Source organism: Rhinopithecus roxellana, chromosome 18 (genome assembly GCF_007565055.1).
Source record: "Rhinopithecus roxellana isolate Shanxi Qingling chromosome 18, ASM756505v1, whole genome shotgun sequence".
Classification (NCBI taxonomy): domain Eukaryota; kingdom Metazoa; phylum Chordata; class Mammalia; order Primates; family Cercopithecidae; genus Rhinopithecus; species Rhinopithecus roxellana.
The window spans coordinates 55,761,295-55,776,905 of NC_044566.1; positions in this window are offsets into that span (position 1 = coordinate 55,761,295).

A 15,611-nucleotide genomic window follows, 5' to 3' on the forward strand; every position below is an offset into this window, starting at 1 on the left:
AAATTACTTTATCATTTTTTATTATCCAAACATCATTCCTTGAGGAAAACATTGGGGTTGGGGGGAGTTTGGAGAAAACTGGTGTCCTCTTAGGAATCTAGGACCAGAGCTACACAAGTTTACCCATTGAACAATGGGAGAAGCTGCCATGATTCTCCAGTCTTCCATAACCCATAGGGGCAGTCACATCATTTGAAAGTGACTAGCTTCCTATTCCTGTCAGCGGAGGGCTAGACAGGCAGCCATGTGATCTTTCAACTGGAGTATGGAAGCCTGAATGTGGAAATGCAGACTTTCCAAGTCAGGGAAGAAAATGCAAATGCAGAGGGAGCTGAGACAGTTGGTATTTCTGTGACAGAGGTCACCGACTCCGGGCACAGGCTCTGCTCTTATCTGGGGGCCAGGGTCACAGTGCTGCCTCGGATGGCACTTGGAGAACACAAATGGAAAAGATAAACCCTCCTGAGCCATTTCTCAATTCTCCACACATTTATATTTCTTTTGACATATCCTATGAGATTCTAGGCCTATCTGATTATCTTTTTAAGAGTTTCTTAACATTTTATCTCTTTTTCTCCTATGGTCTCTTGCTCATCCATTGGATTAGTATCAAGTTAGAAAAGCAAATTTCTACACTTCATTCTTATTTGTATGCATCTCATATTTTATTTATCCATGAATATTCATGGATAAATCCTATATTACAGTAGCATGAGAATCTTCATCAGATTTGAAAATAACCTAATTTCTACAATGCTCGATAACCAGTTTCCTTTGTCAAATGTAATATTAAGCTATCAATAGCAAAGGGCTTATGCCGTTCATAATTAAAAATCAAGAGAAGGCCATTTTAGCATGTCTACTAAAAATCACTAAATCATTGTTGGTGACCAAAATCCAATTTAGTTTACTGGACTTAATTTTTTCAATAAAACCTTCTAACTGTGAAATTAAGGAACATGGATGAGTTACAACGCTCTGAACATAATTCATTGATTTGGTTCACAAACGTGAATGTCTCCTCTATTCTAAGCAGAACGCTTGGTGTTGGTGACTCTAGTTTCAAAGGAAGAGGTGAACCTCTTCTTGTCCAGCGCTGAGGTCACCATCTTCGCTCTGGATTTTATTTCCTCCCCTCTTCTCTAGGACCTCACATCTTTAAGCGTTAGTTGATTAAATCATTCATTCAGCCATTCAACAAGTATTTCAGAGACTATGGATAGCCCTATTCCAGATCTAGAAGTAAAGAGGTGAAAAGACAAGCCTGACTTGATGTGCTAGGTGGAGCTTGCCATCTAGAGGGAGAAGATGGCCGCCTTCCTGTTCATCTCCTGCCTCTCATGCCATGGGCTACCTCCTAGGCCATAGCACAACCCAGGCCCTCCCATATTAACAGCAAAATTCAATAATTCAATGCAGCCCTCCTTTGACACCTGCTCTTCTTTTGCGGTTTTTACTCCATGACACTATGTTCTCCTGTTTCTTCTTAGACTTTTTCGTGGATTCCTCTTCTTTATGTGCTTTTTTTTTTTTTTTTTTTTTTTTTTTTGAGACAGCACCTCACTCGGTCACCCAGGCTGGAGTGCAGAGGCATGATCTTGGCTCCCTACAGCCTCAACTTCATGGGCTCAAGCTATCCTTCCATCTCATCCTCTCAAGGTAGCTGGGACTACATGCACACGCCACCATGCCTGGCTAATTTTTGTATTTTTCTGTAAAGATGTCTTGCAATGTTGCCCCCAGGCTGGTATCCAATTCTTGGCCTAAAGTGATCCTCCTGCCTTGGCCTTCCAAAATGCAGGGATTACAGATGTGAGCCATCATGTCCAGCCTATGTACCGCTTAAGTACTCTTTTCTTAAAAGCCACAAAGTTCAATCCTCATCCTTTTCTCTTTTGAATTTGTACATAATCCCAAAGGATCTTATTCGTGCCTTCAGCTTTGGCTCTCTTCTGACCTCCAGACCCATTTATCCAGCTGTCTAAAGCACGTCTTCTCAGGGATAACTTAGATGTCAAAATCAAAATCTTTAAACTCATGCTGTCCAACAAAGCAAAGCCCCTTCTCACCTTTCTATTTGTTCTCACTGTACTTATTACATGGGCGGACCTCCTTCTCTGGCTGGTAGAGCTCTTATTGCGTTGCTCTGCAGCAAGTTACAAGCTGTGTGATCTTGGGGAATGAATCTCTCTGAACCTCTGTTTCTTTCTCTGAAAGACAGAGATAATAATCTAAATCACATGGGATTATCATGGATATTCCATGAAATTATTTATCATCTCATATAGTGCCTGATACACAGCAGACATCCAGCACGTGTTTGTTTCTTCTTTTTCTTTCCTACTTCTTCTCCTTCTGCCCCCTACCAGACTGTGAGTAACGTGAGGACAGAGTCTGTGCTTTCCTCATACTCAATGCTGAGTAATTGTTTAGTGAATCACAGAACCTATATAACTACAGGACCTATAGTAGCAGACATTCCAGAGAAGTATTTAAAATTCTTTGAGGCTGCTAATCTTTCAGCTTCTGTATTCAGTCTGTAAGGAGGTGCAAAAAAGTAAAAATTTAGGATAAACTCTATACTGTGATTACAATAAATATTCAGCTATTTACAAAAAGTGTGTCTTCACACGCATTAGGAACAGATGATCTATACACCCTATATTAGCGCATTCAGGGCCCAATTTGAAACCTGCACTTCTAAAATTCACCAAAGTTCTCAGTCTGCATATTGTGTGAGCTAAAGGATTTCATGTTCTTAGTTCTTTTCTTTTGCTTAATTTTAAAAATATATAATGGACACAATAATTGTACATATTTACAGGATGCAATGTGATATTTTGATGTGTATATGCATAATGTAATGATCAAACTGGGGCAATTACCATATCCATCACTTTAAACATTTCTGATTTCTTCTAGCTATCTTAAAATATTCACTGCATTGTTATTTGCTATAGTGGTTAACTGAGGCTGGGGAGAATGGGAGGGAGGGAACCAGAAGAGTTTGGTCAATGGGTACAAAGTTACAGTTAAACAGGAAGAGTAAGTTTTGGTGTTCTCATGTCTCTAATTTTAACAGAGTTTTATATTTTTATCAAATTTGCATTACACTGGATGCCAAGGTATAAGTTATTTTTGGTAAAATACATCTTTATTCTGTGGGAGGGAAACTGGAGCACCAAGGACTAATATCCTGCTTCCTTCACAAGAAATTACTTGTAGTTTAGCATTCACTATGACAATGTGGCTGAGCATGGTTGAATTGTGATCTTGCCTTGAAAAAAAAAGATTCTAGCTACTTGCAGTTTATAAGCAGGTACCTTCTGATTATGCAGAGATCTGTTCGATGTTTCTCTAATTTAATTGCCGTGTAGTATGTGGTGGTTCATTGTGTTCAGTCTGCTTTGAGCATAAAGGTCTAACTCATTTACAAGCTGCTGAGTCACAGCGGCTCCTTCAACAAGGAGAAAGTGGCTCCAGAAGAGAATTAGTAACAGCTGGGGGCCGCACAGTCCACAGCAAGGGCATGGGGTGGAGGACACAGTGCTCCCAGTCCTGCCTCACAAGAGGCTGAAAGGAACGGGTCCAAAGCCTGGAGCAGCCAGAGATCGGGACCTGCAAACACTGAAAGAGGCTGTGCTGAGCTTTGTGCAGTACATGACTTGGAAAAAACATTTAAACTAAGATTTTTTTTTTCTGTTTTCATTTGTTTTATGGGGCATTGTGTAGCTTATAGACAACCACTTAAAAGTGAAAATTCTTTTGTTAATTTAAATGGATTCCGTATGGAAACACTGATGCACATGAGGAAATTTTACTTCTATTTTTCCTAGGTTATCACTCATTCATGTGTGGACTCTGTATTGAGGGGGTTTCGTGGGCTTTGCCCTGGGCTGTGAGATAGCCTGCAGCCTTGCCTTCAGGAGCTCAGAGTACCATGCGGGAGGGGAGACAGATGAATCACCCCAGGGGTGAGTGCTGCATGTCCCATTAACAGCAGGTGATAGGAAACCTGTAGGAGATACCCCGCCTGCAAATATCACAGACTATTCCCTGGATAAATGGATGTCTCAGTGAAAAGCAAGGATGTGTATGATCTATCCAGGCATTAGGGATGAGGGAGGAATTGGGGTCCCAGACAAACAGAGCAGTATGCATAAAGATGGGTGGGGGTGCATCGAAGGAAGTTAGGATAGTGGTAAGAGATGAAGGATTGCAGGGCAATGCCCAAAGGCCTTGGACCCACTGGAGAAATTTTATCTTTGTTCTTAGCTCAATGGAAAGCCACTGAAGGATGGTACATGATGGGTCGGATTTTCTTTTTAAAAATACTTCCTTGCCTGTAGATTGGAGATTGGATTGCAGGAAGATGAGCTTAGAGGCCAGAAAACCAGTGAAGGATCCGAGCTTTGCGGCCCAAAACAGGGCAATGATATTAGGGAGAGATGTGTGAATTCAAGAACTCCAGGGAGGCCTGAAGGTGAGGATGCTGTGGTTGTTTGAATGGAGGTGAGGCAGTCGGTGGAGGCACGTGTCAGCAGAGTCAGCAAGAGAGGGAGAAGGTTGGGGGCTTCATGGCAGGAAGATGAGGAACTTAGTTTTGGATGTGCTGAGTTTGGGGCAGAAGGTAGTTAGATTGTAAGTCGGCAGAGAGTTGACAGTATGTGGATGGAAATGAGGCCGTGGGAGTGGACATGATTGTGTGAAGTGAAAAAAAAGATAGCCAAAGACAAGTGGTCTGGGGAACACAAACATTTATCAGAAGAGTTTTAGGCCAGGTGTGGAGGCTCAGGCCTATAATCTCAGCACTCTGGGAGGCCGAGGTGGGTGGATCACCTGAGGTCAGGAGTTTGAGATCAGCCTGGCCAACATGGGGAAACCCCGTCTACTTTTTTTTTGTACTAAAAGTACAAAAAAAATAAAAAGTTAGCCGGGCTTTGTGGTGGGCGTCTGTAATCCCAGCTATTCGGGAGGCTGATACAGGAGAATCGCTTGAACCTAGGAGGCGGAGATTGCGGTTTGCCAATTTCATGCCACTGTACTCTAGCCTGGGTGACAGAGAAAGACTCCATCTCAAAAAATAATAATAAAAATAAAAGAAGAGTTGAGAAAAAAGATGCAGAGAAAGGTATTGGAAAGGAGTGGCCAGAGGAATACCGAAGAAGTAGGGGGTCTCTGAAAACTAGGGGAAGAGCACGTTTTGAAGAGGGAATAGTCAACAGTGTGTTAAGTGCTGCAGGGAGTTCAGACAAGGAAAGGATAGAAGCGACATCCTTCAAAGAGCACTGCAATTTCAGTCACGGTTGTGTGTGTGAGTATGTGTTTGTGTGTGCCAGTGTGTGTGTGTGCATAGCAGAAACCAGACTGCAGTAAGTAGTTAGGCAGCAAACACAGACTGAGGAAGTGGAGGGAACTCATTCAGAAAATCCACATGACAAGGAAGGAGAGAGGGAAGGCTGAGGTCCCCACTGCTTTGGACATTGGCATTGGCTCACTCAAGTGCCTTCCTAAAGACCCGCCTTTATAAACCAGACTATTTCCCCCCGTAACTGCTCTGGCTGTTTTTCGTGACCTTGGTCTCTCCCCAATTCCTGAACCCTCTTCCTAAGCTCTTGACATTCTCCCTACTTGCTCTCTCTCCCCCAGCTCAGGCTAGAACCATGGAGGCTTATGTTGTGAAAAAAGTGTATTATAAGGAAATAAACACCTGTAAAAATGCTATTCTTTGGCGGGGTGCAGTGGCTCATGTCTGTAATCAAAGCACTTTGGGAGGCCGCGGTGGCAGAATTGCTTGAGTCCAGGAGTTCAAAACCTGCCTGGGCAACATAGTGAGATCCCATCTCTACAAAAAATGCAAAATTAGCTGTGTGTTGTAACACGTGCCTGTGGTCTCAGCTAGTTGGGAGGCTGAGGCAGGAGGATTGCTTGAGCCCAGGAGGTCGTGGCTCAGTGAGCCGTGATCATATCACTGCACTTCAGCCTGGGTGACAGAGTGAGACTCAGTTTCAAAAAAAATAAAAATGCTATTCCTCATACACATTGGCCACATTCCTCATCTAAATTATTACATCAAATTTGAGATACTAAATGTGGCATTCATATAGGAAAAAAGAACTGTGTCAAGATTACAGTAAAATAATCCCACGTATTGTAGTTTTATTTTGGAACAGAGGTAGTACTAAGAATAAGAAAAAGCTATTCCATCATCAATGCAAAACTGATCATTCTAAATGCTTTTTGAACAATTTATATCTAATAGTTAGCTCTGTCACAAATCATTTCAACATGCATATTGATTTCATAAATGAATTTCCTCCTTTAGCACGTTCTCATGACAATGTAATTGAAAATCAAATCCTATGGAGAGACTTTTATAGATTGGAGTATGAATGTCTCTAAGACCTTAGCTTTGCTGGGATTACGAGTCAAGACAGTTTGAAGTAGCCCAGGGTGCAGAAGAATAAGCCAGCAGGCATTGCTGACTGAACACAGCCTAGAGCTTGTTCCTGGAAGAAAAGTTGAAGAGACCAGGGGAAATCTTGGAGAAGAGGAACTTTGGGGCTTTGAGGCTAATGAAGGATAACATCAGAAGGAAGGGGTAGAGTGCAACAAATTATTCTCACAAGTCAAACGGAGCCCAAACCAGGAGGCAGCCAAACCTTTAAAGGGGAAAAAGAATTCAGGCAGAACTGTGGATTTCATACAGCCTTGTAAACAGTGTGGGATAAATTGTCTGCAGGGTCACTGAAGCAGAGAGTACAAACAAGCTTGAAATACTTCCATATTTATATAGAACAGCTGATTGAGAGCTGCAAGAGCATAGTCAGAGAGAGGTTTAAAGTTTCAAAGAGGCTGAGTTCACTGAACCAAATAAGATCCTTTTTCCTGTTCAGCATTTTGTGTGTGTGTGTGTTCTTTGGCTTATTACCACTTTCCTCATGTCTCCATGAATATTTTCATGGCATATAGTATGCGCTGCTTTACTAAACTAGTACTCAATTTGAAAACTCAGTGACCCAATTTGTTACATGTCTTGCAGTCTCACTTCTTTCCACCGACTTTTCTAAGCAAAAAAATGTTTGCTATAGCTGGCATGATGCAACAAACACATGGAAAGCTCCTCGGAAGATCCTCAGAAAGTCAAGTTGCTTGTACTGATGTTTCAGATGGTGCCAGTAAAATCACTGTGAGTCAGTTCTCCTCTCCGAGTTTAAGGATTCTAATGCTGTCCTTCTCAGGGAGTGGAGGGAATTTGTTTCTTCCTGCTTGGTCTGTCTTTTACTCCCTCATTCATCCTACAAACATTACAAAGCCATCATTTGTTTTAAGAACTGGAAAAGCAATACTTCAAAGGGGCCACTTATGTGCTGCTGGTGGGAATGTAATTTAGTACAACCTCTATGGAAAACTCTATGGAGATTTCTCAAAGAACTAAAGGTAGACCTACCATTCCATCCAGCAATTCCACCACTGAGTATCTACCCAAAGGAAAAGAAGTCATTATACAAAAAAGACAACTGTACTTATATGTTTATTGCAACACAATTTACAAATGCAAAGATATGGAGTCAACCTAAATGTCCATCAATTGATGAACTGATAAAGAAAATGTGGTGTGTATACACCATGTAATGCTTCTCAGCCGTAAAGAAGAATGAAATAATGTCTTTTGCAGTAACTTGCTTGGAACTGGCGGCCATTAATCTAAGTGACTCAGGAAGGGAAAACCAAATACCGCATGTCCTCACTTACAAATGGGAACTAAGATATGGGTATGCAAAGTCATACAGAGAGCAGTAATGCACACTGCAGACTCAGAAGGGGGAAGGATGGGAGGTGAGGGATGAAACATCACCTATTGGGTACAATGTACACTACTCGGATGAAGGGTACACACAAAGCCCAGACTTCACCACTAAACAATTCATCCATGGAACCAAAAGCCACTTGTACCCCTAAAGCTGTTGACATTTAGATAATAATAATAGTAATAATAATAAATATTATGCCCTCTATGTTAAAATAAACTTGTGAAGTCAGAAGATCATGTCATTCCCTTGCTTACGAGGGCTCAGCAGCAACCCCCAGCCACATGATAATGCTCAAATCTAATGTGGCCTAAAAGGGAGTCCTGGACGGCTGGGTCCTGGCTCACCCTGGCTCCCACCACTGCCTGGAGGCACCCTAATGAGTGTTTTGTCATCCTGGGGTCATCAGCAGGAAACCACACCCTCAGATCTGCAGAGATGGAGGTGCAGCCTTCTCTGGCAGGGCAGCTGTCCTTCATCCTGCGTTTCCAGTTCCCCCTACCCATCCCGTTGAAGTGCTGTATCTAGCTACAGGCTTTGAGATTCTGTTCAGCCACCAGAACACTGGGAATTAAGATGCCACACTAGGAGTGAAAGGCAGGGGCACTTTGAAGGTGGTTCTGCACTGATCTGTTTCCCTGCTTTTGCATTGTGTGCTGAGAATATGGAATGCCCAGTGATTCCTTGCACATCCTAAGCATTCTCAGCCTGCATGCCTTTGGACTTGCTATTGATACTGGAATGCCTTCTTTGGCACTCATCTGTATGGTCAAGAGCTGGCTCAAGCATCCCCAACTTGGGAGCAAACTTCTTCCTCTGTTTCTGCCATACCTTATACTTACTTCCAGTAGAGCTAGTTTTCCAACTAGAAAATTCTAATAGCAGTTTATTTTGCTTCTAGCCATTTCGCTGAGGCTGAGTTGGCAGGACATTAAAGTATGTATTCATTCCAATTAGGTGAAAAAAACTTATCCAAACCTTTGGACTTGGAATTGCCCATATAGACCACATCAACAATGGAAGACAGAGCAAATGAGATGTCGGTTCAATGTATGAAAGAGCTTTTCTTCTCCCTGCCCCAACCCCTGGCCAGGTAAATCTGTGAAAGCTCTATTTTGATTTGTTTTACATTATTTGTTTTACATGTTTTGTGTTTTATGTTGACTGACTCCAAATGGTTGAGATAGTGGAGGTCCAACAACCATTTTCACACTGTAATCCTCCGAAGTTCATCCTTTGGGTTGTAATTTCATGATGAGGAGGAGCAAAAAGATGCTTTTTGCAACTTAAATAGCATCTTCTGAGAAAGGTCTCTATTTTCACTTCTGTCTTAACTTACAACTGCATTCAACTCTTTCTATTTCCTTTCCTTGCTTCATATTTTCTCCTATGCACCTATAATTATCCAATTTACTATATATTTTATACTTATCTGTTTTCTCCACTAAAACACAAACTTCTTGCAGGATTTTTGTCTGTTTTGCTCACTGTGGAATCCCAAAAGCAAAGAACAATGCCTAGCATAGAGTAAGTGTTTAAGAAGCATTTGCTAAATGGATGAACACCTCTTCGTTTTATGAGAAATGAATCTTCCCCAAGAAGGGGCTCCTGGGTGCATCTTGTGTGTAGGCATCTCTATGTCCCCAGGCTGCTTGGGAGCTGAGTCATCTTTGTGCCCACACCTGGGAAGCAGGACTCTTGTTAGTAGTGCTTTGGCCTTGGGCATGTCAGTGAGTAAGGAGGGTGTGTGGGATCTGTGTCCACACTTACATAAGAAAGCAGTATAGCCTGGTGCCGCTTTCATTTTCAGCAAGTGTGTGTTTACACTGGCCTGGGATCTACTACAAAGTTTAATGTTTGGTTATAAATTTATTTCTCAGCTACTTTTGTGAATAAACATTTTCTAAAACGTATCTATTTTAAAAGTGACAATGTTTGAAGGGAAGAAAGAGGTGGAGCGAAACCTAGTAGTTAATTTACAGAACTTAGAGCCTGAATTTTTTGGGTTGGATCTTTGATTCTACCACTTATTAGTTTCGTGATCTTCCTCAGTTTCCCAGTCTGTAAAATGGAAATAATAATGGTACCTACCTCATGGGATGTCAAGAGTAAATATAAAAAAGTGTGACAGCCAGCAATGACTATGTAAGTGCTAGCAGTTAATATTATTTATTATTATTATTCTTGCTTAAATAATCACTTTGAGATAAACCGCTTTGTTTTTACTACTAGCAATAAGCATGTTTAAATACTTTTAATGTTATTATAACTTGTATTATAGTAGACTAATGTGGAATTTTATTAAGCAGAATTCCCTCTAGACTGTTATCTATGCATAGGGAACAAAAAATGATGTATATAACAATAAGTTTGAGGCACTGGAAGATCTTGAATGAGCTTCTGAATCATCAGAGTTACTATATCTTTGGGGGTGAGTGAATTTTATTACAAAGAAAGTTTTTTTTTTTGTTTTTTTTTTAAATTTGGTAAGCCTTAAATAACAATGTGCAAATTTCCTTCAAGAAGTGCTGTTGAATGCTAGGGATAAGTAGTGTGATGACTACTCTAAATTAAGAAAATAAGGCCAGTTTGAGAATCAGCAATGTGCTGTGCAGCTGAACTGGAGGCACAGTGGTGCTGGTGAATCGGACCAGCTCTGGAGAATTTGAACATATAGACAGAGAGCATGATGTCTGATTTCTCCAGCACTGTTGCATCCCAGTCCGACTTTCCTAGGATCAGTTCAAGTTTGATCATAACCCCAAATCCCTCAGCACCTTCATTATGCCTCATAAGCCACAGGGTGCTTGCTGGCAGCCCTTGTTTCTCATTTGTTTCTCCACCACTGTTACTTGTATTATGGCACGTGACTCTGTTCCCAACACCCTCAGTCCTTGGGAAGGGGACAGACTGAAATAAGTAGATATTGCCATTGGGAGAAACAATTTCAAAGAGTTCTCCCCCCATGCATCCTTGCTGAGGTCATGGCGAGACATAGATAGAGGGTAGGCGAAAGCAGGAAGATGACAGCAGAGCAGTAAGGGCTCAGCAAAAGAGAGACTAGGGCAGGTGTGTGAAGAAAGGGAGAATGGAAGAGGAATTGGATGCATGAAGGCAGAGAAAGTAGGTGGTGGGCAGAAATAATGGGAAAAGGTGAATCTTCAGAAGTCAAATTTAATGATGTTTGCTTAACATTTGCATATATGATATTACTCCCCAAGTATGTGAACTAGACAGTTTACACATAAGGCAGGAAAATAGGGCCTGGAGGCAGGGAACATAAGGCCAATTCACACTTCAGCTATGACAGGAAATATCGTCTCCTTAGGGCATAGTTCCTAGGGCCACTCAGAGAGAAAGAACCCTGAAACCCAGCATGCCAGCTAAAGGGTAAGAATTTCTCACCAGCCAGTCTCTGGCCTCTTTCTCTCTGTGAAAACTGGTTAATTTCCTCTGTAAAGTTTTAAATTAATTGGTTTAATAATAATAAGAGCTTAAATCAAATATTTCATCAGGAAAGTAGAAAGCCTAATGCCTTTTAGTTCACATGACTTTAGCAATCTTTGGGAAGTAAAGAGAATTCTAAAGATTATTGGGAAAATACAATGTCTTTAAAATGTAAACATGTGGTCTAAATTATGTTCAAATATTAGGTTTGCTAAATGCTTTAAGGTCATAAACTGCTTCTTTGGCTTTTGCAAATTGTTTAACTTGCCTGCTTTCCAGCTAGGTAAGGCCTAGGGACATGAGGAGTTGGCCACGCCCCTAATTATGCTGGAAACAGTCAAACCTTATCAGAACGTAACTTACCAGGTTTTACATTAAAGTTAAAATTACTGAGAGTTGCCATTGTAACATGCAATTAAGACTACTGGAAACAGTTTTACATGCAAGGTGTGTAAGAACAGTAGAAAGTGTGTGTGTGTGTGTGTGTATGCATGTTTTGTAAAAGATTTTTACTATTTTAAAATTTCTGAGTCATTATTTTGGCAAAATAAATAATCTGGAATTCCAAAATCAAACTTCAGTTTCAAAATTGTCTTTCCTAATGCCTGGCTTTCTCGATGGATCAGAGGGCCCCTGAAAACATCCAGAAAGGAGGTAAACAGGATTATTTGATGTCTTTAGGTATATGGGATTGCCAAAATGATGTTCAGTCTTCTTTAGGTTATATTTTTGTGAATAATACTAATATAGGTCCCAAAATTGTATGGGATTTCTAAAATAGTACATGCTATCAATGATAATTATGGTTATTATGTTAAGTTATTTTAAACCACAGAAATAACTAAATATCCTTGTATAAAGCTACTAACCCAAGTAGAACAAAAATTAATTAAATACCAAGAAAATACTTTGTCAGACTTTCAAGTTAAACCAGCTGATACTGAAATTTTTAAAATAGTTTATAACCAATGCTTGGTCCCATATTCCTGGGAAGACAATTAAAGCTTCATGTGCATTTGGTCACCTTGTGGGCCATTTAAACATTTCATAAAGGGATTTCATTCAATTATTATTTCCAATGCATGTTTTCTGGTTGTATATAAGCTTTCCCATGCGAGAGGGCTGATGTTATAACAGTAGATTATTATGCTACAGTGTATTTTCACTAGGTGAAAAAGCTTTCTATGGTTTGAATCTTCTTATAACACCAGAGAAAGACTATCCTTACCATCCTCACTGCAACTAAACTTGAGGACCTTGGGCTTTGGGTTCATGGTCTCTCAAGTGAAAAGGGTCCCTCCACACTTTTGGAACTGTGCACCCATTGGAACCATTGAGGTAAAGCTAACCAGAGAAATTTCTCCCAAGAAGATGGCATCCTTGAAGCGAACAGCTTTTCCCAAGTTCACAGAATAAGACTTCTACTATCATGAAACTCTTATCTTTGAATATTTTTTTCCTGCTTATGCCTCTACAACAACCACAGTGTTTTTCCACCCTTTTTCGGGTCTGTTATGTGCACTTATGGAGTATACTTTTGTTTGTAAAGAAGTTTGCAGCCAACCTTATACATGAATAACCTTCTTATACATGGATAACTTTGATAGATAGAAGATGAAGGTCCAAGGCAGGTAAGAAACTTTAGTGGTTCATACGTTGCCTCATAATCAGTTGAAAACAAAACATTGGTTCACCCCTCTTAACCCACATCATGGGTTAAAGAGAACATTGCCAGGAGGCTTTCACTCTTCTAGAAGGGTATCATTTGTTGGGTCTTTTTTCCATGGTTTAAAGTAAAAGAAGCAATGATTAGAAATGTATCCCTCATGATAGGCTCTACAGCAAATTCTACTTTAAAGGCTATCGTTACACACAACAGATTTTAAATTCTCTTGTGAAAGTTATGCTAAGTAATAGAATTGGCTAAACGAAGAAGTTCCTGTGTGGCTGTTATGCTTGTGGCATATGGAGAAACACGTCAAATGCAGATTATGAGAATTCAGTTGTAGGGGATGAATGAAAAGACCACTTAGTCAAGTGAGTAGACTCTTCATCTGGCTCATTCTTTAACCTATGGAAGTGTAGGTGGTTTGGTTTCTAGGGACCCTGGTTAAGGAGCATACTCTGAACTCTGGGTATTTTCCTTCCAGTAGTGATAATAATAGTCTCCCTGGTGCACTGTATTCCCTCAAAGGTTTTAAATGCTTGCATGCAACCATCTCTAGAACATCAAATGGTCTCTCTTCAACTGGAATGATAAGAGCTGAAAGAAATGTGCAACCATGAGGACACCGTAACCTATGAATGATGTGCTGAGACTGGAAACCCAAAATGATGGTAACTGAGGACACTGAAGCCCTAAGTTTTGGTCACACACTCACCTAAGTAAGAACCTGACCAAAAAGGGGGAATTTTTAAAACAAAATTCTGGGAGGCCATTGTTTTGAACTAAGCTCATGCACTCATGCCCTGGGCCCCAACAGACCAAACCAAACCCAGATGGAGTTGTTTGTGCTCAGACTTTACGGAAACGCATGGATTCTACAACAGACAAGCTTTTGTTTTTTTTCTTCTGCAAATCTCTATAGCAAACATTTCTGACAACATAGGTATCCACCCCCTGAAGTTCCCGTTGAATCTTTTAACCAAATTCATTTCCTCTCGCCTGGAGACCGTCAGGCTTCAGATGATGATGCAACAAAGGTTCCAGCCAGTTCCAGCCTGAGACCATCAGGCTTCAGATGATGATGCAACAAAGGTTCCAGCCAGTGAAGACACCACCCTTGGACATCAAGATGCTACCCTGCCTCCACTAGATAGAGCAGGGAGAGTTCTGTGATCCCCAGTAGGTAGGGACTATGCCCCAAGCCAGCATGAAGCAGTTACCAAAAAAGATCATCAGTCCCTCTGCCTCCCATAAAGATTTATGGGATCACATCTCTCTGGGAGATGAGGCAGGAAAATAGGGTCTGGAGGCAGGAAACATAAGGACAATTCACACTTCAGCTATGACAGGAAATATCCTCTCCATAGGGCATAGGCCAAGTAAATGACTTTGCAACTTTACTTCATCCTCTTCATTTATATACTGTGTGCTCCAATCCTCTAGAGGATATTGAAACTCCCCAAAATTCTAAATAATGGGGCCTTTGAGCCCCTATGCTCAGACCCACTCCCACATGGTGGAGTGTACTTTTCTTTACAATAAAACCCCTCATTTCTTCCTTGTTTTGTTTGTGCATTTTGTCCAATTTTTTGTTCAAGATTCCGAGAACCTGGACACCCTCCACTGTTAACACACATAGTTTCTTAATTCTCACAACATTGTAAGGAGGTTATTATTCTCTTCTCGTTACCAATATCTGGAGTCTCAGAAGGTTGCCTAAGGTTGTAGAGTTAACATTTAGGTCTTGGTCTGAATCCAAATTCTGTGTCTTATGGCACATAGCGTTAACTAAACAGGGCAAATAGATAACCAAGGAGAAACCACCCAAAAATGTCAACTCTCCACAAGAGCCTGGAATCATAGGAATGAGCTATATAGTGCATCAACAATAATAGCTGTTTTGAGAATGGAATTTTAAAAAGAGCAACAATTTTCAATGCTTCAACTTTGCTGCAGTATTAGAGTTTCATTACAATATTAGTCACACATCATGTTAAAAGTACTGGAGTAATAGTTACATGGACTGAAACATGATTGAAATACTTAAATGAGGCCAAATGGGGACACATTAGGTGAGGAGAGAAGAATCTGAGAAGGTGTGTGTGTCTGTGTGTGTGTGTGTGTGTGTGTGTGTGTGTGTGTCTGTGTGTATGAGAGAGAGAGACAGACAGAGACAGAGAGACCAGGAGAGGGGGAGAGGGAGGTGAGCGCGTGGCAGAAACGGGAGGCGTAGGGAGGGGGGTGTGTGGCAACACTCATTCTCAGCTCAGGCCGTTTCCATGGCTAGAAGATGAGCAGATATTTGTAGCTGGGAGAACAACTCTCCACCCACTCCCATACCCCACCCAGGGTGGATCTGAATAGGACTTTTTGTCCATCTCTGGTTTATTTTCTACAAAGCATCTACAGTCATCTTTCTGAAACAAAAATTCAATTATATAACTTACCTGTTTAAAATTCTTCAATGGATTCCTCTCACCCTCTGAATAAAATCCTACCAGTTCCTACGTAGCCTATCCTGCCCACCTCTCCAGCCTCATGCTCTGCATCCCAGCACTCTGACTTTTCTGTTCACAAGTCTAGCCTTTCCCTGCCACAGGGCCTTTGTAGACACTATCCCTTTGTGGAGAAGACTCTCCTCAACACCCTTCAAATACTATGACCTCATCAGGAAGGCCCTCTCTGAC